Genomic DNA, 24,357 nt, shown 5'->3' with positions numbered 1-24,357 from the left:
TCGAGGCAGTCTCTACCCCTTCCCTATCAACTGAGAACGTAGAGCAAATAACGCCAGGGAAAATGTAGGGGCTGTTGTTAGACGTAATTGTAATGCAAATGTGAAGAATGAAAAGTGGACAGAAAGATGACTTGCTACCGCCAAGATGTAGAACCTGTGACCTTCGAATAACGCGTCCGATGCTCTGGCACTGAGCTACGGCTGCGGTCATCCGCCCGTCCAAATCATAAGGGATATAGCGCATTTAAACGTGGAAGCTTCAATAAGCGCCTCCTGTTGCCACTGCAGCGTCTGTAGAACACTCTTGTTTGCTTGTTTCGGTTTCACGTTGCACGTGATCTTATAACGAGATGGCAGCTGACCAACAATCCCTCGCTCCCGCAGGGACGTCTGCGTAACCTGGCGTTTGATTTGTAGCAACACCACGGACCGAGCCAACGGGGGGGGGGGGGGGTTGGACCTCTTTCAGCGCTTCTCACACTTCGCCTTTATCACTTGCTGTTACTCTTTCCTGTCCTCTCCTCTCTTCAGTTTACTTACGTTTTTCCTGGCGGCAAGGGTTAACTACTCTCAATCATGGGTAGTTATATTTGGTAATCGCGGCGATTTATGGCTGGCGGCTTCAAGTGTTCTACCATGTAGCGTCCCCTTATTGGGCTCGGTGGTGGGTGGTCACAATCACCGCCGAACTTCGAAACTTTTATTTCGCCCTACCTGATCATCACCCGAAAAGGTGGCGCACCGACGAACTGTTCACTTTTGTGCAATCGAAAGAATGGTTCCCCAAGTGTCAAGTCATCCACAGTCAACTCGAAACAAACACTGTCCGTAAAATTTCACCATTCCCCGTATGTAAGTGTCTTACAGAAGCTATCGGTCCAGGTTATAAGGTATCAGAGATGGAAAAAGGTGATCTGCTCGAAGTTCGTGACAAAAGCTAGCATGACAAGCTTTCGAAACTCGTGGCGTTTGGCGATATCCCAGTATCGGTGGGCTCACATAGGTCAATGAACACAGTGCGCACGGTCATCTCTGAAGAAGACCTCGAAATATCTGAAAGCGAACTGCTTGAAGGCTGGCAAGATCCGAGTGTAGTAAAGGCTTAAAGACTAATGATACGGCGAGACGATAAACAGATCCCAAATAGACATATCATCATTACTTTCGGGACCAGCAACTTAGTTGACTTCATCGAAACCGGCTACTGTAATCTTCGTGTCCGACCATATATTCCCAATCGCCATCGTTGGTTCAAGTGTCAGAGCTTTAAACATAGGTCACAAAGCTGCAGACGGCGCCCCACATGTGCAAAATGGGCAACCAAAAAACACTTGTCTGACAAGTGCACCTCTGCAACCTGTTGTGCGAACTGTGAAGGGGACCATCCTGCCTATACACTCAAGATCATGCCCCTCATGGAAAAACAGAAAAGGGAATAAGAGAACTTAGACTCAAACTGAAACTGTCCTTCCATGAGCACAGGAAATGTTTTTTACTGCAGAACCCGTCTTATCTTTTTTGACGATGTTACGCACCGAAGTGCCGCGCCACACCTTTCCGTACCCACCAGCGTAACACAGAGTGTGACCGCTTTTGCGTCATCAGCACCCCCTGCTCAGCAGCCTGTCCCGCTCCGCCAGCTGTCAAACAGGGCCGGCAGACACCCGTGTCCGCTGAACCCTGGGTCTTTGCAAGCGCAGGCAGGTCCGAAACCACTGCGAACGTGCCTGCTGGGCAGGCACCATCTACCACCTCACAAGAGATCATCGGTACAAGCCCCACTCCTCCGGCGCCCCAGACACCGAAGTATAGGCGCAACTTTTTGGAGCGCGTCAAAAAAAGAAAAACTCCGAAATACAGGGCCATTCAAAGACCCTGTAATTTAGGGCAACGCTTTTTGTACACAAAGCACCACACAATTTTTAAATGACACAAATACTACAGTGGAACGTCAGAAGACTAACGATAGTTATAGCGTGAGAACAAAACGACGACACAGAGACAAGAAGGACACGAAAGACACGAGCGCTAACTTCCAACTGAGTTTATTGCGCAGAGCGCGAAAATATATAGAGGAGACAGTAACCATGTGACGCAAACCATGTGGCACAAAGAGCAGAATATCAGTAAGAGAAAAAAAACTAGAGCACAGAAAAAAAGCAAAGAAAAATTGATAAGAAAACGAAACATGATTGATTGATTTGTGGGGTTTAACGTCCCAAAACCACCATATGATTATGAGAGACGCTGTAGTGGAGGGCTCCGTAAATTTCGACCACCTGGGGATCTTTAACGTGCACCCAAATCTGAGTACACGGGCCTACAAAATTCCCGCCTCAAGAAAACGAAACAGAAAGGTAAAGATATTATAACTACTTGCGTGCACCGAAACCTTCGAGGAACCTAAGTTCCTTCTCGGACAGAGCCAAGGAGGGCTTGCTAATACAAGGCACCTGTTCACGTGCCATCTGCGCGGCCTCGACACTGACTCGGGTGCGCTCATCTTTGTGCTTGTACAGCGTCGCTGCGTCCTTGAAAAAAGGCACACAATTGCACTCAGTGCAGTGCTGGGCAAGAAAACCATCTTTCCAGTTTATAACATTGTTAGCGTGTTCTCTCAGCCGATCGTTCAGACACCTTCCGGTCGTTCCGACATAACAAGCACCGCATGAAAGGGGGGTCCTGTAGACAACTTCCCGGGAGCATACCGCATACCTGTTTATATGTTGAACTCTGCATTCCGTTGATGACTGCGTTTTCGGGCTGTTTGTAGATTTGGTGAGACTAATTAATATGAACAGTGCCGAGAACAGGACACGAACTCCAACACGTTTTTCGATTTTCTTGAGCCTGTGTGATATCCGATGTTTGTATGGAATCACGGCTATCCTTTCACGTTCTGCATTCGTGTTTCTCGGATTATGTCGCTGCCTCTTCTCAGCCTTATTAGTACGCAGGATAGTCTCTGCGACGGAAGCGGTAAACTGCTCGGGGAAACCTGAAGCCTTAAGCCGCGACACTTGAGCTTTAAAGCTCGCAGAGATATTGTGGGCGCACGCCCTATTTAAGGCAATCTCAAGACAGGTTCGGGCTATGCCTCCCTTAACTTGCTGTGAGCGGAAGAAAACAGAAGTAAAGGTTTCTGCGCACGTGGTTCATAACACCAACAGACGTGCTGTGAGCTAAAAACTAGTCTTAAATCCAAAAAGCGTAACTTTTCATTCTCGGGCATTTCATGTGTCAACACAAGAGGCTTCAAAAATCTTCGAACACTTTTATCGTTTGAATCGCAAAGGAGTGGAACCTAGAAGAATTACAATTTAGAAGAACCAAGAAATCATCCACGTATCTGAATACTTTGACGACATGCGAGCCTTCTAAATATTCCGGCAGTTTTTTGCCCATTTTTGCCAATGGAAGATCACTGAGTAGAGGTGCTATGCATGAGGCGATTGAAACAACCTTTTTTTTTGCAGATAAATGCAATCATTCTATTGAACGAAAGTAGAGGAAAGGTGCAGCAAAACCAGGTCAAGAAAATCTCGCGCACTGAAGCCTCTTGTGTTGACACATGAAATGCCCGAGAATGAAAAGTTACGCTTTTTGGATTTAAGACTAGTTTTTAGCTCACAGCACATCTGTTGATGTTATGAACCACGTGCGCAGACACCTTTACTTCTGTTTTCTTCCGCTCACAGCAAGTTAAGGGAGGCATAGCCCGAACCTGTCTTGAGATTGCCTTAAATAGGTCGTGCGCCCACAATATCTCTGCGAGCTTTAAAGCTCAAGTGTCGCGGCTTAAGGCTTCAGGTTTCCCCGAGCAGTTTACCGCTTCCGTCGCAGAGACTATCCTGCGTACTAATAAGGCTGAGCAGAGGGAGCGACATAATCCGAGCAACACGGATACAGAACGTCAATGGATAGCCGTGATTACTCACAAACACCAGGTATCAAACAAGCTCAAGAAAATCGAAAAACGTGTTGGAGTTCGTGTACTGTTCTCGGCACCATTCAAATTAATCAGTCTCACCAAATCTACAAACCCCCTGAAAACGCAGTCATCAACGGAACGCAGAGTTCAACATGGAAACAGGTATGCGGCATGCTCCCGGGAAGTTGTCTATAGGTCCCCCCTTTCATGCTGTGCTTGTTATGTCGGAACGACCGGAAGGTGTCCGAACGATCGGCTGAGAGAACACGCTAACAATGTTAGAAACGTGAAAGATGGTTTTTTTACCCAGCACTGCACTGAGTGCAATTGTGTGCCTTTTTTCAAGGACGCAGCGACGCTGTACAAGCACAAAGATGAGCGCACCCGAGTCATTGTCGAGGCTGCGCAGATGGCACGCGAACAGGTGCCTTGTATTAGCAAGCCCTCCTTGGCTCTTTCCGAGAAGGAACTAAGGTTCCTCGAAGGTTTCGGTGCGCGCAAGTAGTTGTATTATCTTTACCTTTCTGTTTCATTTTCTTATAGATTTTTCTTTGTCGTTTTTCTGTGCTCTTGTTTTTTGTTTTTTCTCTTACTCATGTTCTTCTTTGTTCCATATGGTTTTTGTCACATGGTTAGTGTCTCCTCTATATACTTTCTTGCTCTGCGCAATAAACTTAGTTGGAAGTTATCACTCGTGTCTTTCGTGTCCTTCTTGTCTCTGTGTCGTCGTTTTGTTCTCGCGCTATAACTATCGTCATGCCATACCAACTAGCCCAAGCTGCCACACTTCTAAGTCAGAAAACTGCTCAGAAACCTCAACGCTGTCCAGGAACTTTTACACGAACATTCGCCGAAAGTCCTGTGTGTACAGGGAACACATTTGAAATCCAGAAACACAAATTTTCTGCGTAGCTGTGTGATATTCTGAAAGGACCGAGATGATGCTGTGGTGTCATCTGGTGGTGTGGCTATCATAGTTAGTCAAGGTGTAGCATATACACATCTACGACTACAAACACCTCTTGAGGCAATAGCTGTTCGAGCAGTTCTTCTGAATCAGCACGGCTTCGCATACCTCCACAGTATCATCTTGAAAAACATGAATTCCAGTCCTTGATTGAGCTATCAGAACCTTACATGGCCCCTGTGGACTTGAATTCACGTAGCTGTTTACGGGGGTGATTCTCGCTGCGACGCACAAGGCCATCTAATTGAGCAGTTCATGTTATTTTTCGGTGCATGTCTGTTGAACCGGAAAGAAGCCACATACAATAGTCTCGTGAACATAACGTACTCATTCATAGGCCTCAGCATTGTATCTCAATCACTTCTGCCCTTGCTCTGGTGGAAAGTGGTTCATAATCCTTTCAGAAGTGACCACTTTCCCATAGTTTTAAGCTCGCCGCCATCAAATCAATGTCCTCCACAGGTTCCTGAATGGCTCACAGAGAAAGCTATTAGGGAGCATTTTCACGAGATTACCCTCTTAAGTTGAACTGACCTATCGTGTTTCAGCATACATGCGACTGTAAAGTACCTTACTGCCTTTCTAACTGAGGCTGCAGTACAATGCATCCCACAAACGTCTGGACTGCTCACCAAACGACGTGTTTCATTGTAGAACAATTAGTGCCGAAATGCGCGCAAGAAACAAAATAAAGCATGAAGGTTGCTTCGGGACTCTCCTACAGCCGGAGAACCTTGCAAATTTTAAGAACATAAAGTCGCAAGGCAGAAGGACGCACTGACAGGTGAGACGAAAAAGTTGGCAGAAGTTTTTGTCAGGCATTACTTCCTATACGCATGAGGGTAAAGTTTGGAACTGGGTCAATAGCACAATAGGGAGACAGGCATACTAATTTCCTCTAGTAAACACCCAAGGTGACAGCCTGGAAGACCAGGGGAAGTCTCTGGGCGAATGCTTCCAACGGTTATGTAGATCGTTGTATTACTCTTAGGCCTTACAACGCTACAAAAAAAGAATAGAAAAACGGAAACTAGAGTGGAAATGTACAAAATACGAAGCATATACCGAACCTTTTTGTTTACCTGAACTAATGACATTGCTCATTTCCGCATTAATTCGCCCAGACTCTGATAGTGTAGTATATGAAATGTTAAAAGAACCTACCTGCCGAAACACAAAGCACCCAAATTTCCCACTACAATGCTATACGTTTTACGTGCAAGATGCCTACTTAGAAAGAGGATATCGTCGTTCCAATTTGGAAAGAAGGCAAGGACCTATGCTGTGCGCCGAGTTACAGGCCCATCGCACTGACATTTTTTTTTCCTCAACGCTTTGTGAAGATAATAAACAGGCGCCTGTTACATTTCTCTCAAACAAACAGTCTACTTGACCCGTTTGAGCGCTGGTTTCGAGAAGGACGATCCACCATCAACCATGTGGTACGTGCCGAGGCACAGATTCATGATGCTTTTGTGCGCAAACAATTCTTGCTCTCTGTGTTCCTCGATATGAAAAAGGCTTACAATACTACATGGGGCTTTGGTATATTGAGAGACCTGCATCACCTTCGTGTGAATGGCAGAATGTTTATCGTAATAGAAAGTTACTTGTACAACCGGACATTCCGTGTGCGGGTTGGAAATCTTTTGTCCCAAACATTTGGGCAAGAGACAGGACTGCCGCATGGTTGTGTGCTTAGTTGTACTCTTTTTATTACCAAGATGACTTCCCTGCGACTTTGCACCCACGAAATATGTTCTATTGCACATATGTCGAGGTTGTGCAGATTGGTTTTAAATCATACAATCTTTCATTGTGTAAGCGACAGGTCAAGCTTGGTGTAAACAAGTTGACAAAATGATCAGAAGAGAATAGTTTCAGCTTTAATGCTCGAAAAAGCACCTGCGTCTTGCTTTCCCGGAAGCGAGGCTTTAATTTTGACCCAGATGGTGACTTACATAGTCAACCTCTCTCCGAAAAGACGGAGCCCAAGTTTGTCGGCCTAATTTTGAATAGTAAAACTACACTTTTGGAATTGATTTTTAAAGAAACGTCACTCTTACGGTATTCTGCAAAATTCAGAGGCCTTTCACGGAGCCAATACTTTTTTTGACCGGGGAAGACTGTGAAGAAAGCAGGACAGACGGACGACGACCATTTCATCGAAACGTGGGAAGCGAAGCTTGCCCTCGAGGACCTGGAAAAACAGCGACAAATCGTAGCCAAGAGTTCTAATGCCAAAAGGCATTCGAAGCCAGAGCGTTCCTGAACTAGGGAACCCTCCCATCTCAGGGTGATACCTGGCATTGCTCAGAGCACTGTTTCCAAAATATATGTTTATTTTTCTCGCTCTGAAATATTTCGGCAATTTATTGTTTGCCATGGAAGAAATTTGAACGATTTTTTTTTCGATCGCACTTGAGACAGTTGCCAAAATGCCTGGGACGTTTGCATGGAATAAATCTGTTGTCAAACGCTGAGCGAACCTGCCCTTGGACCGTTATTCATAAGGGCACAGAGTAGCACTGTAGCTTGCACCACGTCCGTCGCGGTGGCGTAGCGGTTACGGTACTGGGCTGCTGACCAGGTCACGGGCTCGATCATGGCCGCGGCAGTAGCATTTCCATGGAGTCAGAATCGTTGAGGCTCTTGTACTGTGCGGTGTCTGTGCACGTTAAAGAACACCGGACAGTCGAAATTTCCGGGGGCGTCCACTACGGCGCCTCTCATATTCATATTGTGATTTTGTGACGTTGAACTGCAAATATTATTATTGGCTTGCGCTATGTGGCGAGAAGGCCGACGGCTGAGCCGTAACGTGTGTTGGAAAAAAATGGCAGCATATCCACGGAGTGAATGATGGAGAGTGGGGCGAAGAATTCGTCCGTCCATTCGTTCTTGCTTCCGTCCGTCCATGCTTCCGTCAGTGTGACCGTCCATGCGTCCATCAGCCCGTCCGTGCGTGCATCTGTTCGTGCGTCCGTCCCTGCGTTCGTCCATGCAGCCGCCCCGGCGTCCGTTCATGCGTCCATCCATGCATCTGTCTATGTGTCCGTTCGTCCATCTATTCAACACTACAAGTACCACCATCTCGCATCTTTTCATCATATATTTCCCATATAGAAGCACCGCCATCCAGCGGACATTCCAAGGACTAAACGAGAGGACACTTTCTTACGACTTGCGCTTCGGGTCTACTTCCCTCCTTTAACCACCTCTAGTTCATGGTATATACTAGTTCACTGTATTCATGGCACTGCGGCCAAACGCTCGCTAAATTTTTCGAAAACCAAGGAGGTTACGCCCAGCGAGTATGACGTAGCAACCCTTTCTTGTCAGATAGTGCTCAACGTACATGCCAATGGCTGCTAATGGTGATCGCAGCCTGCGCGTTAACTGAAAGCCGAATGGTCCTGTCTCTCGTTCCCCATTAGCAGCCATTGACATGTACATTGAGCACAATTTTTTATTGTTCAACAACGCACAAAAGAAGTCTCTCACCGGCACCACCTTTGAGGTCAAAATGTTATACTTGTTACATACTACGGGGGACGAATGGGTGCCGCTATAAGGAGCTTCGCCCCTAAAAAATAGCAGACGAAGGTGACGAGAGTTCTGGCCTTGGAATCGCGCTACAGCAGCAACCCACAGAGTCGGGCTGCAGTTTATTGGGAATGAACGCCTTATTCTATGCGACGGGAGGCTCGATTTTCTTTAACTTTAAACGGCAGCTTATGATGCAACGCGACGCTGGCGTTCAAGTTAAAGAAAATCGAGCCTCCCGTCGCATAGAATAAGGCGTTCATTCCCAATAAACGCTGGCGTTCGACATTGGTGTAGTACCCGGTGCCCTGTAATCCCGCGATATGCACGCACGTACTCATTTTACACACGAACGCCAATCCCGGCGTCGGCAATTTACACACGAACGGGGGGGGGGGGGGTGGACTCTCTTCCATGCCTAGCCGTGCGTGGCTTTGCCATGTACGAAAAAAAGGGATCTTGGGGTTGAGCTGACACTGGGTGAATGGACCTTTAAGGCACCCCGGCAGAGAGAATACACCCCTTTGGCCCTGGCTTTACGCAGACGGCACCCCTGGGCTGAACCACCCAGGGGAAATCGGCAGTCGCCTTTTCTTATCTCTCTCCCTCTACCTACACCTTTGTCTTTCCCTTTCACTTCACATCTTTCCTGTCTTCTCCTCTCTTCTAGTCACTTCTAATTTTTCTGGTGGCAACGGTTAACCATGTGTGGTCATCCAACCTTGGTATACCATATTAGGTTATAGCAGTGGCGTACGACTGGCGTCGTGCAGTCTCTTTTATGAAGCTCTGTCGCGTCCCCTTGTAAGGCTCCGTGGTGGGTGGTCGGCGCTGTTGCCGAAGTTTCCAAATATCTAATGGCGGAAGTGTTCCCTCAACTTCCCTGGTCGACCTCTAAAAAGAGGTCGCACTGAAGTTCCGTTTCATTCCAATCTCCAAACTGACCTAAACAACTTCCCCCGTGTCCACGTTTTGCATAGCGAAGGAAGTACAACTCTGCGTAAATTGCCCCCTTCTAGGTGGCGGAATTTCTAGCTGAAGCATTAGGAAAAGAATACTAAGCATCAAAAATGAACACCGGAGACCTCATGATTGAAATAAAAAGAAAAGAACAAGTAACAAAACTCTATGACATATACGGTATCGGAAACGTGGATATCACAATCATAGCTTAGCGATCTCTTAACACATGCAGGGGTGTTAATTCGGAAATAGATTTCCTCAACCTGGGTGACGAGGAGCGCCTCGAGGATTTCCAAGAACAAAATTTAGTGAAGGTCTAACAAATAATAATCAGACGAAAAAACGAACAACTTCCGACAAAACACGTAGTCCCAACTTTTGGCACAAGCACGCTTCCTAGCTCCCTCGAAGCAGGATACCTCAAAATAAATGTCAGACCATACATACCGAACCCGAGGCGCTGCGTCAAGTGCCAGATGTTCGGCCATGCTTCACAATCTTGTAGAGGTAAAGAAAGCTGTGCCAGCGACCACAATTCATTCAGCCATCCATCCATCCATCCATCCATTCGTCCGTCCGTCCGTCCATTCATCCATCCAATCTACGACTTTAAGCTCTCCTGGCCGTTTCGATAATGGTATCGATACCAACCTTGGTATGGCATAACATGACTGTATGAAGAACATATTTCACTAGTCATGACATGAAAATCATGACGTGTATGTCATGAATGTCATGATTTACATTTCATGGTCCTGCAGCTCTTGCAGTGGTTTCGTTCACATAGCATGTTGCAAAACTGGCGTGGTATGACATGATTGCATGGCGAACACAAGCGACAGACCCTTACTCGAGAATCATGGCCTGTGTGCCATGTAACAGCATGACTACATGTCACGCTCATGATGCACTCGCGGCCGTTCAGCTAGCGTCACATATACCAAATTTGGTATTATGGTACGTGAATGTATGACGAAGGTATATGACTGGTGCAAACGTGATAATCATGGAATGCGTGTCGTGTAACAACATGGCTACATGCCACGCTCATGACGCGCTGACGGCTGTTTCGCTAGCTTTACTTATACCAAATTTGGTATTACTGGACGTGAATGGATGACGAAGGTATGATACTACTGATGCGAACATAAACATGAGATGCGGGTCATGTAACAACATAACTACATGCTAAGCTCATAATGCGCTCGCGGCCGTTTCGCTAGCTTCACATGTACCAAACACGGTAATACGTGTCGCGAACAGACGACATAAGTAAATGACACATCCAAGCATGATATTCACGACATACGTGTCATGTAACAACATGGCTACATGCCACACTGATGATGCGCTCGTGGCCGTTTCGCTAGCTTCACATATGCCAAATTTGGTATTACGTGAGGCCAGTAGATGACGAAAGTATGTGACTGATGCAAACATGATAATCCTGAGATGCGTTTCATGTGGAAACATGAATACATGCCACAGTCAAGGCGCTAATACATTTCGACGTGACGTGGTGCGCATGCTCGCCGGCGTTCATTTCGTCGCGTCACGCCGGCGTTGCCACGCCAGGCGCCGGTCCTGCCTTATTATCAGAGGCGCGCGCCGCGCTGCGTTGCTTTGACGCATGCACGTTTCAGCGCTTCTGGTGTATATCCGTCACGAAAAAAGTTAGACGCAGTGTTGTCTGAGTAACGCACCGGCGCGAAATGCAGCATGTCGCATTTCGCGCCGGTTGCCTTCGGGCCGCGCCGACGGACGCTGGTCGCGCCTGGCGTCAAACTCGCGTTTTGCTAACGTAGCGTCGCTGTGCCGAGCATCAGTTCGCGTCAACGTTACATTAAAATATATTGGACCCTTCATGATGCGCTTGCGGTCGTTTTGCTAGCCCCACATATACCAAATGCCGTTTTATGTGACGTGAATGAATGAAGCAGGCATATGACTGGTGCAAACATGAGAATCATGACACGCGTGTCATGTAAGAACATGAACACATACCACGTTTATAGTGTCGCGGTTCAACGTAAGCAGTGCCTCGAGACGTTGAGTCCGAGAACCGATGGCGTGTGTTTTTATGCAGGAGCCAACAGCAGGCGAGCAAAACAAAAGCACGTCGTCTTCTTCTGTCCCCCTTTTCATGAGGCTGTTGGCGCGCACATCATCTTCGTTCTTTGTTTCGGGCGCGGCAATAGCGTGCTCGCGGCCGTTTCGCTAGCTCAACATATACTAAGTTTGGCATCACGTGACGTGAATAGATGACGAAGGTAAACGAAACATTCAAACAGAATAATCATGACATGGAAATCATGTACGGTATATTATACCTCCACCTCGTAATGTTGTGGTGATTTTAAAGTGACATATCAAGATTTCTAATTCGTGCTTCGCATATCATCGATTCCCACTGTACGTGGGGTCTGCCAATTTTTTATCAAATGACATTTGTCTTTGAAACAGTGGCACACCAACATACTTTTCACCAAGCTCAGGCAAGTTTAGTTGCCTCAATCTAGCATTCTGTTCGCCATCTGTCTTTAATGACTTTAAATGGGAAGTCGTCGACTCTCGGACGGCAGTGATCACCTACCGGCAATTATCAAACTGCCATCTTCACTACCCACCATCACCTCTAAACACGCCACTGGCTAATCCATCTTGCGGACTGGTCATTATTTTCAGAAAACGCGAAACTTGAGCACATCATATCGCCAGATATCTCCATCGATGGCATTAATCGCAAAATTACAGAAAATTTCATTGCATGCACAGAAAAGTCAATACCACGATTGTCAACTCATGTCCGAAAAACGAGAAATGCCTGGTGGACAAATAAATGCACAGAGGCAAAGAAACTGCAAAGTAAGGCTTGGGACATCCTAAGGAGACACCCCACGTACAGTAACCTGGTGAACTTCAAGCAGGCCAAAGCAAAAGCGCGATATATCCGTAGGCAAGCCGAAAAACTATCATGGCGCAACTACATAGCTTCTATAAATAGCACTGTCTCGTCTAAACGACTGTGGGAGCAATTGAGAGAATTCAGAGTACACTACTCAGCCTACACAATACCCATTCTCACAAGCCCAGACATCCAGACAACACAAGAACAAGTCGACATGTTAAGGAAACATTCCCACATTTCCAATTCAGCAAACTGCACTGATACTTTCTTCAAACACAAACAAACTGCAGAGATGCAGAAACTACCGCTCACAGGAACTTCACACGAAGCTTGCAACCAACCCTTAACACTACACGAACTAAACATGGTACTCTCACATGGTAAAAAACGGCAGTAGGCCCCGTCAACATACATTACTCTATGCTGGCACACCTGTCCGATTCATCGCCAATAGCTTTACTTACATTTTTCAACATGGTATGGCAATATCGATCTATGCCAAAACAATGGAAAACCGCCATAGTTGTCCCATTTCTGAAAGCTGGAAAACCCCCATCATCCCCTAGCAGCTACAGACCGATTGCTCTTACCAGCTGCCTGGCGCAAACTTACGAAAGTATCATAAATTGCAGACTATCATTTATTCTGTACAACAGAAATTTGATAGACAATCATCAGTGCGGATATAAAAAAGGTTGGTCAAGCACTGACCATCTTGTTCGTCTGGAGCATGAAATTCGAGAGCCTTTCGGTCATAAGCAGCACTGTCTTGCAGTTTTTTTTCGACCTAGAAAAGGTCTACGTTTCCACGTGGCGACACGAAATTCTGCAAGACGTCGCTAATCTAGGCATTCAAGGCGAAATGTTGAAATGTCTCTCCGATTTCATGAGTAACAGAACATTTCACGTGTGGTTAGGCACTGTACTTTCACGTCCATTTATCTAGGAAAACGGCATACTTCAAGGCTGCGTGCTTAGCACTCACTACTTTTTTCATAGTAAAAATGATTTCAATTATTACGGTCATACCATCCACAATCACGCACTCTCTATATGTTGACGATTTTCAAATCGCTTCTCGCGCTTCTAACCTATGAACATGTGAGAGGCAACTTCAAGTTACCATAAACAAACTAACACATTGGGCTGACAGAAATGGCTTCCAATTTTCTACATAAAGGACGGTTGCTGTGGTATTTACATTGAAAACAGAATTATTTCCAGACTCAGAGCTTACATTAAACAACATGGCGCTAATCATAAAGCATGAACGAAAATTCTCAGGGGGGTTACATTTGACAGTAAACTGAACTTTCTTGCTCATATTATTGCACTCAAGATCAAGGCCAATAAAGCGCTTAATATTTTAAAGGTTTTATCCAATAAGCATTGGGCTTCTCATCGATTAGGCCTATTAAAGGTGTATCGTTCCGTTGTTTGCAGTATTTTAGACTATGGGTGCATTGTTTGCGGCTCGGCCAGACAATCCTACATTCGCCGTCTAAACCCCGTACACAATCTCGGTCTGCGTTTATCAAATAGTGCTTATAGAACATCTCCAGTCCAGCGCTGGTACATAGATTGAAATGAACCTCCGCGTAGCCAGCGCCGCATATCTTTAACCCTCTCTTATGTTGGAAATATTAGGTCACAGTCTCAACATATATGCCACGACATCACCACACAATGCTACTCACGCTTATACTACTCATACAGGCCACACCTCACCAAACCATTGATTTTACGCTTCGAAGAGCATTGCAGCACCTACATTATTTGTAATGACGCATTGAAGGTTGTCATCAAACCACCAAGACTGCCGCCATGGGCGGACCTGGCGCAACTGTGCGATTTTTCACTAACCCAATTTATGAAAACGACACCACACCACAACACATAATTCAAGAATTCCACGCAATCCTGGAAAAATACACAGGTTATACCGAAATATACACAGATGGCTCAAAAACAAAACACGTTGGCATTGGGGTTGTGACAGAAGAAAGCGCTGTCAGTCTTAGACTACCAGAGTGCATGTCCATTTTCAGCGCTGAAACGTACGCCTTATGAAAAGCAGTAAAAACAATTATCACTGAGGAATACAGACAAGCAATCATATATACTGATTCATTAAGTGTAATAAAAGCGCTACATTTAAAATCTGAGTGCGAACCTTTGCTAGGTTATATACTACGACGTCTTTTTTATGTCATCTGATTCAGCTTGCGGTAATCCACGCAAAAACGTAAGGTGCCGTCTTTTTTCTTCACTAACACAACTGGCGAAGCCCAAAAGCATTTCGACGGCTGAACAACGTCATCTTCAAGCATCTGTCGCACCTGATTTACGATGGCTTCACGTTCCCGGGGAGCTACCCGGTACGGGTTTTGCCTGATGGGTCTGGCCATGTCGTCCGTTATAATGCGATGCTTCGTTAGTGGTGTTTGATGGACCCTGGACGTCGAAGAGAAACAATATTCAAACTGATTAATAAGCTGCAGGATTCTTTGCTTCTGCGCTGGCAGCAAACTTGTGCCAATATCAACAGATAGAGGTATGGGGGCAGACCAGTTAAATTACCTTTGTCAAGAGTTAGGCAGTTTGTCATCTCGGCGAGATCTTCCATGTACGTGACTGCCATGCCTCTCGTCAGATGTCAGCGTTCAGAGCTGAAGTTCGTTACAAGAACGTGCGTGTGTCAGCATTTTCGCTCATGATGCCTCTTGCGATAGATAAACTATAGCTGAATAGCAGTGTTGAAATTTGCTCGGCGATGTTTTCAGAATTGCTTTACCTGTCACATGTCACAGCCACGAGTGCACTTGACCGCGGCGGGATGCTCACGTTGTCGCTGAAGACGCGCAAAGGTTTACGTTGCTGGTCTGTACAGGACCGATCCGAAACGACCTGCGGCCATCTAAAACGTAACCGATCTCTCAGGAATGTTGAACATGGCACCATATTCACGCAGGAAGTCCATGCCCAAAATTAGGTCTTTGCAGCACTCCGATAAAATTACGAAAGTAGCTACAAAATCTGAACTGCCGATATTAATTCGAGCGGTAAATTTGCCCGTCGGCGTTACCAATTGACCCCCTGTGGTTCTTATGTTCGGGCCCGTCCGTATTGTGTTTACCTTCTTTAGGTAGTCAGTAAGTTTACGGCTGATAATAGAGAAGTCTGCGCCAGTACTGAGCGTCCGTCAATACAAATGTCTAGATAGGCGCTTACGATCTCCGTTGATGTCGGCGGCTCGTATCGTCCTTGGTATCGTCCGTCGTACGATCTGTGGCATCATCCGTCGTATCGCGTCGTAGTGAAGATGTTGTGGGTGTGATAGCATCTCGACGGGTGGCAACCTTCCCCCCAAAGGTGCTATGGCAACCTTCCCCCCAACCTTCCCCCCTTTCCCCGACGAGAGCTAGGGGATCTGCCCCGGGCCACCTCGGCGTAACTGCGTTGCTGCGGCGAGTTAGGTGCAGATGAAGGAGAGCGCGGTTGACGATATGGCACATCAGGCTGCTGTGCTTGCGGGCCTGCACTGCTGTCGCGGCGGTTATCGAAATAAGCATGAGGGGAGGTTTGTAGAAAGTTCTGATGTCTATGGTCACGGTATGGGCAAATGCGAAAAACGTGGCCGGCTTCTCCGCAATAGATGCAAAGTGGTCGACGGTTGACGGTGCGCCACAAGTCCGTCTTACGAATGAATGGTCGACTGGTGGGCATTCTTTGCGACCAAGATGCAGTTGTCGGCAGAGTGTACATCGGCGACGTTTGCATAGGCACTTTATACTGTGGATACGGCAGCGGTGAATGGGAAGCTGGGGCCTAGGGCTCGTTGTAAGGCCCTTGGTTGACGTCGCGATAAGCCAGTGGTGTCGAGTTGTACGTCACTGAAGTGGGTAGATGCACGGCCGGTGCGTAGCTTACAGACCGCTGGTCTGAAAGCGATTCAGGCAACGAAAATGCCTGGTGGAGTTCTGGCCGCACAACTTCTTTAACGCAAGCCACTGTATTTTCTTGCGGAGTCACAAGGAGGTTTCGGATCTCCTCACGAACGACCTCACGAATGAGCTCACGCAGATAACACCCACTGCTGGCAGTCAAAGCAGAGAGGCTGTGAGATGTGTTGTTTGGTTGGTTGTGGTTTCGGCGCCGTTGCCGCAGTGCCCGCTCGATAGTCGTAGCCTCTTTGATAAATTCCACTACGCTTGTTGGCGGGTTGCGTATGAGACCGGCAAACAGTTCTTCTTTGACGCCCCTCATCAGATGTCGGAGTTCTTTACCTTCAGGCATCACGGGGTCAGCCCGCCCAAATAGGCCGGTCATATCCTCCGCAAACATGGCGACGCTCTCGCTAGGTTTTTGTAAATGTGCCTCGATGAGCTGCAGAGCAGAATCCCGGTGGTCGGTGTTTGCGAATGTCCCGAGAATTTGCTGCCGAAATTCATCCCACGAAGACAGCGTTGACTCGTGGTTCTCGTATCACGTACGAGCGCTGTCTGCAAAGCAACGTAGACGCGCGATAGCTTTTGTTTAGTGGGCCAGCGGTTGTCCTTGGCGACTCGCTCATACTGGGCTAACCAGTCCTCAACGTCTTTATAGACCTCACCGTGAAAGATCTCGGGAAAATTTGAGGCTGCTCAACAGTAAGCTGTGAAGGCCCTCCAGTAGCCATTTCTCCAGGCATGGTGTGTTGCTGGAGAAGTTCGAGGGGGACTGCCTCGGGACTAAGGCCTCACTGTCGGCGAATGTAGCGGTGGACAGGAGTATCCACTGCGGGAACGGGTTGCGGTGGCGTATTGGAAGTGCCAGGGCGTGGAGGTGTCCCAAGCATCAGTTGGAGAAGTCCAGCACCTCCAACAATGTCGCGACGTGAAAATAACAGGATACAGGACGACGGTGCGACCAGGAAAAACAAGGCCTTGTCTTGTCTTGTCGCCTTGAAGATCTTAGCTCATACAAACAATGGGGATTGGCCAAGGTCTGTATTAACAGAACAAAAGAGCAGCCGCTTCGACGTCGTCTTCCTCGGAGCAACTGTGGATGCTGTCCACGCTCATCACTTCGTTGTCCTCCGTCTTCTTGCCCGGCCTTTAGCCGTGACTTTATGATTGTTTCAAATATTGAGAATATGATTGCCCGTTTCTGTTGGGTTTCAAGCCACATAGGAATACCAGGCAACGGAAAGGCGGATGAATGTGCGTCCTTAGCAGCACAGACATCAGTTAAACAAACAAAGATTCCCCTCAAAGACAGGATACGTCCTATTCGTGTAGCATTATCATCGAAATAGCAGCAACAAAGGGACTCATGCACGAGTAATAAACTGCATTTGGTGAAGTGCACAGTGGGCGAATGGAAGTCATGTGCTCACCAAAAACGATTCATTGAGGTCATCCTATGCCGACTCCGAATTGGGCACACTCACTTCATTCACAACATTTGCTTAGCAGAGAAAATTTGCCGGAATGTGAAAAACGTCAACAGCCATAACGGTTTTACATATTTTAATCACGCGTAGACGGCACCCCTGGGCTGACCTACCCAGGGGAAATCGGCAGTCGCCTTTTCCTATCTCTCTCTTCCTACATCTTTGTCTTTATCTCTCACTTTTTATCTGTCCTGTCATCTTCTCATTTCCGTTTACTTCCGAATTTCCTGGCGGCGAGGGTTAACCCTGTGTAGTTACCCAACCTTGGGTAGTTATATTCGCTTATAGCGGCGATGCATGGCTGGCATCTCTAAGTGTTCACTAGTCAACCTTGTAGCGTCCCCTTGTTGGGCTCGGTGGTGGGTGGCCACCATCGCCACCAAACTTTATAGTATTTTTATGGCAAAAGCTTTTCCCCCTTCTTGATCGCTCCCTAAAAAGGTGGCGAACCGAAGATACTTTCCCGCCTAACACACCAAAGCCGACATTCCCAAAGTACCATGTAATACACAGTCAAAACGAAAAGAAGACAGTCCGAGCCATTTCACCTTTCCTCGTTTCCAAAACTCTCACAGAAGCAATAGGCCCAGGTTATAAAGTGACAAAGATGAGAAGTGGTGATCTTCTGGAGGTTCGTGACAAAGCTCAGTATGAAAAGCTGTCTAAGCTTGTAGCCTTTGGGGAAACCCCTGTTTCTGTGGGCTCACACAGGTCCATGAACACTGTCCGTGGCGTAATTTCTGATGATGCTCTTACTGAGCTTTCAAAAAGTGAGCTGTTCGTAGGTTGGCAGGACCAGAACGTGGTCAAAGTCCAACGAATAACAATAAGGTGCAACAACAAGCTGACCCCTACAAAACACGTAATAATTACTTTCGGAAGAAGTGACCTACCAGAATCAATCGAAACCGGCTACTGTAAGCTTCGTGTAAAACCATACATTCCCAGCCCTCGTCGATGTTTCAAGTGCCAACGTTTCGGTTAGGATCGCAGAGTTGCAGTGGGCGTGCCACTTGCGCGAAGTGCGCATCCATTCAACACATATGGGACAACTGCACCTCAGAAATAACTCATTGTTCGAACTGTGAAGGAGATCACGCTGCCTACTCACGATCATGCCTCGCATGGAAAAAAGAAAGAAATAGTAGAACTTAAGGTTAAATTCAATCTCTCATTCCAAGAAGCGCGGCAACGCTTAACAATACACAACCCATCTTATTCCTTCTTTGCAGATGTGACGCGCCGGGGCGCCGCGCCACATGTCTCGGCACCCGCGAATGTCACCCAGTGTGTAGCCACGGTCGTGCCGCCAGCGCCCCCGGATGGAGCAGCCTGTACTGCTCCGCCACCTGACAAACAGGGCCGGCAGACCCCAGTGTCTGCTGAACCTCGGACCACTGCAGGCGCAGTTAGGTCCGAAAGTTCAGTGAATGTGCCTGCCCAGGAAGCACCACCCACCACCTCACAAGAGGTGATGGATACAAGTCCCACTCCTCCGGCGCCTCAGACGCCGAAGGATAGGCGCAACTCCTTGGAGCGCGCCAAAAAAGAAAAACCTCAAATCACAGGGCCCCCAAAAGGCCCTGTAAACTAACACAACACTTCTGTACACACAGCACCACACTACATTGAAATGACACAATTACTACTGTGGAACGTCAGAGGACTGTTGAGAAACCTCGACGATATCCAGGAACTTTTACAGAAACATACACCTAAGGTGCTGTGCGTACAAGAGACACACCTGAAACCTAAACACACCCACTTTTTACGTCACTACGTTATCTTTCGGAAAGACCGGAATGATGCCATTTTGCCATCCGGTGGTGTTGCTATTATAGTCAATCAAGGGATTGCATGCACACACCTACCACTACAAACATCCCTTGAGGCGGTGGCTATTCGAGCAGTTCTTTTGAATAAGCTCGCCACCATCTGCTCTCTCTACATACCTCCACAACACCGTCTTGAAAAGTATGAATTCGAGTCCCTCATAGAGGAACTTCCAGAACCTTATATTCTCCTTGGAGATATCAATGCACATAGCAATCTGTGAGTGACTCTCGCTGCGATGCTCGAGGTCGCCTGATGGAACAGCTCCTTTTTTCTTCCGGTGCGCGCCTGCTGAATCAGAAAGAGCCAAGATATTACAACATCGCTAACAATACGTACTCAGCAATAGACCTCAGCTTAATATCCCCATCACTCCTGTCTCTACTTATATGGGAAGTCAATAATGATCCGTATGGTAGTGACCATTTTCCTATCGTTATCAGCACATCAGTAACAAATACATGTCCTGCACAAGTTCATAAATGGCTCACCGACAAAGCCGATTGGGGAAAGTTTCAAAAAATGACTTTATTATCTTGGACTGTCATGGCGGCATTGAGCATAGAGGATGCTGTATGCTACTTTACAACTTTCTTGGTTGATGCAGTAACAAAATGTATTCTCCAAACATGTGGACCTTCAAGCAAACGACGAGTTCTATGGTGGAATAATGAGTGCCGTGATGCTCGAAAAGAACAAAATAAGGCATGGAAGTTGCTTAGATACTCGCCCACAGCCTAGAATCTTGTAAACTTTAAGAACGTCAAGTCGCAAGCAAGGAGGACGCGCCGACAGGCGAGAAGGGAAAGTTGGCACAAATTTTTATCAGGCATTAACTAACAGATGAGTCAAGAGTCTAAAGCATGGTTGGTAAGGTGGCAGGACGAAAAGCACATTCGCTTCCTGTAGTGAACAAACAAGGGGAGAGTTTGGAAGACCAGGCAAACACTCTCGGAGCGCACTTTGAAAAGGTCTTCAGCTCAACACACTATAGTGAAGCGTTCCAACGATACAAAACCGCAATAGAAACAGAGAGATTAGAGCGCAAGCCCACTACACATGAGGCATACGAGGAACCTTTCTGTTTGGCTGAACTACAAGCCTCACTTACCTGCTGCAATAAATTTACCCCAGGCACAGACCGTGTGGCATATGAAATGTTAAAACACCTGCCCACTGAAACCCAGAAACCTCTCCTCTCTCTGTATAATGCGATATGGGCTTCTGGCGAGCTACCCTCAGCCTGGAAGGAAGCTATCGTTATCCCAATTCTAAAACAAGGCAAAGACCCGGCCTCAGTTTCCAGCTACAGGCCAATAGCATTAACCAGCTGTATTTGCAAGGTCTTTGAAAAAATGATTAACAGGCGCCTGACGCACTTCCTTGAAATTAGTGGCCTACTTCACCCATACCAGTGTGGGTTTCGAGAGGCTCGGTCCACCACTGACCACCTTGTCCGTATCGAAGTACAAATTCGCGACGCTTTTGTTCATAAGCAATTTTTCTTTCTGTGTTCCTCGGTATGGAAAAGGCATATGACACTACATGACGCTTCGGCATATTGCGAGACCTGTCACATTTAGGTGTGCGGGGTAGAATGCTGACAGTTATCGAAAGCTACGTGTCCAACCGTACATTCCGTGTCCAAGTTGGCACTGTCTTATCTCGAGTATTTGTCCAAGAAACAGGAGTACCACAAAGAGGTGTATTGAGCTGCACACTTTTCATAGTTAAAATAAATTCCTTGCACCTGTCTCTCCCAAGAAATATTTTTTACTGCATATATGTCGATGATGTGCAGATTGGTTACAAATCGTGCAACATCTAAATGTACCAACGTCAAGTTCAACTAGGGTTGAACAAGGTATCTCAATGGGCAAACGAGAATGGTTTTATACTCAACGCGCAAAAGAGCACTTGTGTCTTGTTCAGCCGAAAGAGGGGCCTCCATCCTGACCCCGACATTGACCTGCATGGTCAACCTCTGTCAGTGAAGACCGAGCACAAGTTTCTTGGCCTCATATTAGACACTAAGCTAACCTTCATCCCACACATCAAGTATTTAAGGGACTGGTGCTTAAAAACAATGAACATTTTGAGAGTGTTGTCACACACTACATGGGCTAGTGGCACGAAATGTCTAATCAATTTATATAAAAGCCTCGTACGCACACGCCTAGATTACGGTGCTATAATCTATCAGTCGGCAACATCATCAGCCTTGAAAATTCTCGACCCTGTCCACCATCTAGGCATTCGCCTCTCTACGGGTGCTATCCGCACCAGCCCTGTGGAGAGCTTGTACGTGGATTCGAATGAATGGTCGCTCCACCTACAAAGATGTTCCCTGTCCTTTTTGTACTTTTTGAAGGTGAAGGCAGACAAGAAACACCCTTGCAATTTCACAATTAATGATTTGTCTTTTTCTGGCTTGTTCGAGAACCGTCCTTCATTTAGGCAGCCCTACGCGCCCCGTGTAAGGGGCCTCGCCGAAGAAACAGGTGTGTCTCTTCTTGAACACATTTTGATAGCTTCTGCAACATATTTGCCTCCGTGGCAGTGGCAGCTTATAGACTGTGATGTCTCTTTTGCTGAAGTCACAAAGCACGCACCACTTGCCCACATACATACATAATTCCTTGAACTACAACATAAAATACACATGCCCTGAGTCCTTTACCGATGCGTCAAAGTCAAACACGTCTGTGTCATATGCAGTGGTAGGCCAATCCTTTTCCGAAGCCGGCGTTCTTCATCCTGATGCAAGCATTTTCACAGAAGAAGCTTACGCAATACTGGTGGTCGTAAAACACATTAAACAGATAAAATTACAAAAGACGGTAATATACACAGATTTCCTAAGCGTGGTCAAAGCCCTGAAAACTCCTAAAAACACAAGAACAACGTGTTGGTGTGACTAAACTCACTTCTTGGCACACTGTACACATCAAAACAGCATGTCGTTGTCTGCTGGGTTCCAGGGCACCCCGAGATCCAAGGAAACGTTTTGGCCGACAATCTGGCTGCTTGCGCCAATGACACTGCTCCCAATGCATCAACACCAGTCCCTGCACTTGACTTAAAACCTTTTCTAAAACGAAAGCTCAGGGGGTATTGGCAGAGCATTTGGGATAAACACACAGATAATAAACTCTATGCTATTAAGCCGCAACTAGGTTATTGGCCGCCACTATCAAAATCACGACACACAGAAGTAATAATAACAAGGCTTAGAACAGGACATACACATTCTACACATTCATTTCTTCTGTCTACCATGATCCACCATATTGTGAAAAATGTGGAGAGCCCCTTACGGTTCTCCACATTTTCGTCCAGTGCAATGAGCTAGATGCTGTAAGAAAAAAGCACTTTTTACTGCCCTACTGACAGCAGCTCCCTCTACACCCTGGGATGCTCATCGGTAGGGATCCGCTTTTTAAACTGCAAACACTTTTCACGTTCTTAAAAGATGTGCAAAGCTTTCACCCGATATTTCGAGGTCATCCGTACCACGACCTCTATAGTGTGGTCGTAAGTGCGGTGACTACATCTTCATCGTAGTTTTATTATCCTGACATTTTGCCATCCGCTATCACTACACATATGTCACGCCACTGTCATGATTTTATTACTTCCATGTTTCAACCCGCGTTAGAGCGAGGAATTTTAAGGCCCCTTTACAGCCACACATCATATCATTGTTCATATCTGTAGTCAATTGAAATGGCGCTCTTTGGCCATCAATCGCCCCTTGCGCCATTAAAAACTAATCATCATCATCATCATCATCATCATCGTCATATTGTAATCACGTGTTCATACATTGAAGCTGAAAGACGAAAGCATTTCAGAGCACTATACAAACACCACACACCGATGCACCCGAATCAACTTTTAGGAGACGACTTACTTGTTCCACTGTATAAGGTTATCAATTCCTAAAAGAAAGTGAATTTTTCGATAAGCTTTAGGATTGAAATGTATATACTGACAATCACTAGGTACCTTGTGTTTGGCGCAGCCTAACCTTAGTCGCTCCTGCGTCAGTGAACCCAATATAAATAAAAAACTATGACAATGACTTATTATGACACCCATTGGCAACGGATGCTTCTACCAAGAATTATTACTGCAATATTTCATGTTCCATTGTGAAGCATGTATACAAAACGCCTGTGTTTGTGAAGCATGAAAACTACTTTGACTGTATTTCCAAACATAAAAGGTTGTTTTTACTAATTTCACAAGGAGAGGCGTGGCCGTGTCGTAGAATATCTGCTTGCGACGCAAGGAACACAGGTTCTATCCCCACTCGGACCCCAACAACCCTGGTTCTGTCTCCACTCTGCTCCATCTTTCTCAGTTTTTCGGTTTTTGTTTCTTAACCAACGCTGACTCCGGGATTCCCGCAAAACGAGATGTTTAACGCTATCAAGTTCGAATGAAACTTCAGCCTTAATTTCTCCGGTAATAATGAACTCTGACAGCTGTACTTTTAAAAGTATAACTGTCATGAGTGCAGTTTATCAATCTAAAACAACTCATTGCTTCTATTTTGTGCCCTTTAAACGATTCTGATTCTCTGAGTGACCTATGTGTAGGAAGGTATTCGAAAACATCGGGTGTTTATTAGGCTCCTCAACAATACAGTAGTAGTTATTCGTGTTTTTGTTATTGCTCAAATAAACCACTAGCTACTGCCAAGTATTTTCTACTTACTCAATGAGGATTGCTTATTTACTTACTACGCTTTCTCGCGATTCACTGCCAAG

The sequence above is a fragment of the Rhipicephalus microplus genome, chromosome 8, assembly GCF_043290135.1.
Source record: "Rhipicephalus microplus isolate Deutch F79 chromosome 8, USDA_Rmic, whole genome shotgun sequence".
In the NCBI taxonomy this organism is placed as follows: Eukaryota; Metazoa; Arthropoda; class Arachnida; order Ixodida; family Ixodidae; genus Rhipicephalus; species Rhipicephalus microplus.
This window is presented reverse-complemented; position numbering follows the sequence as displayed.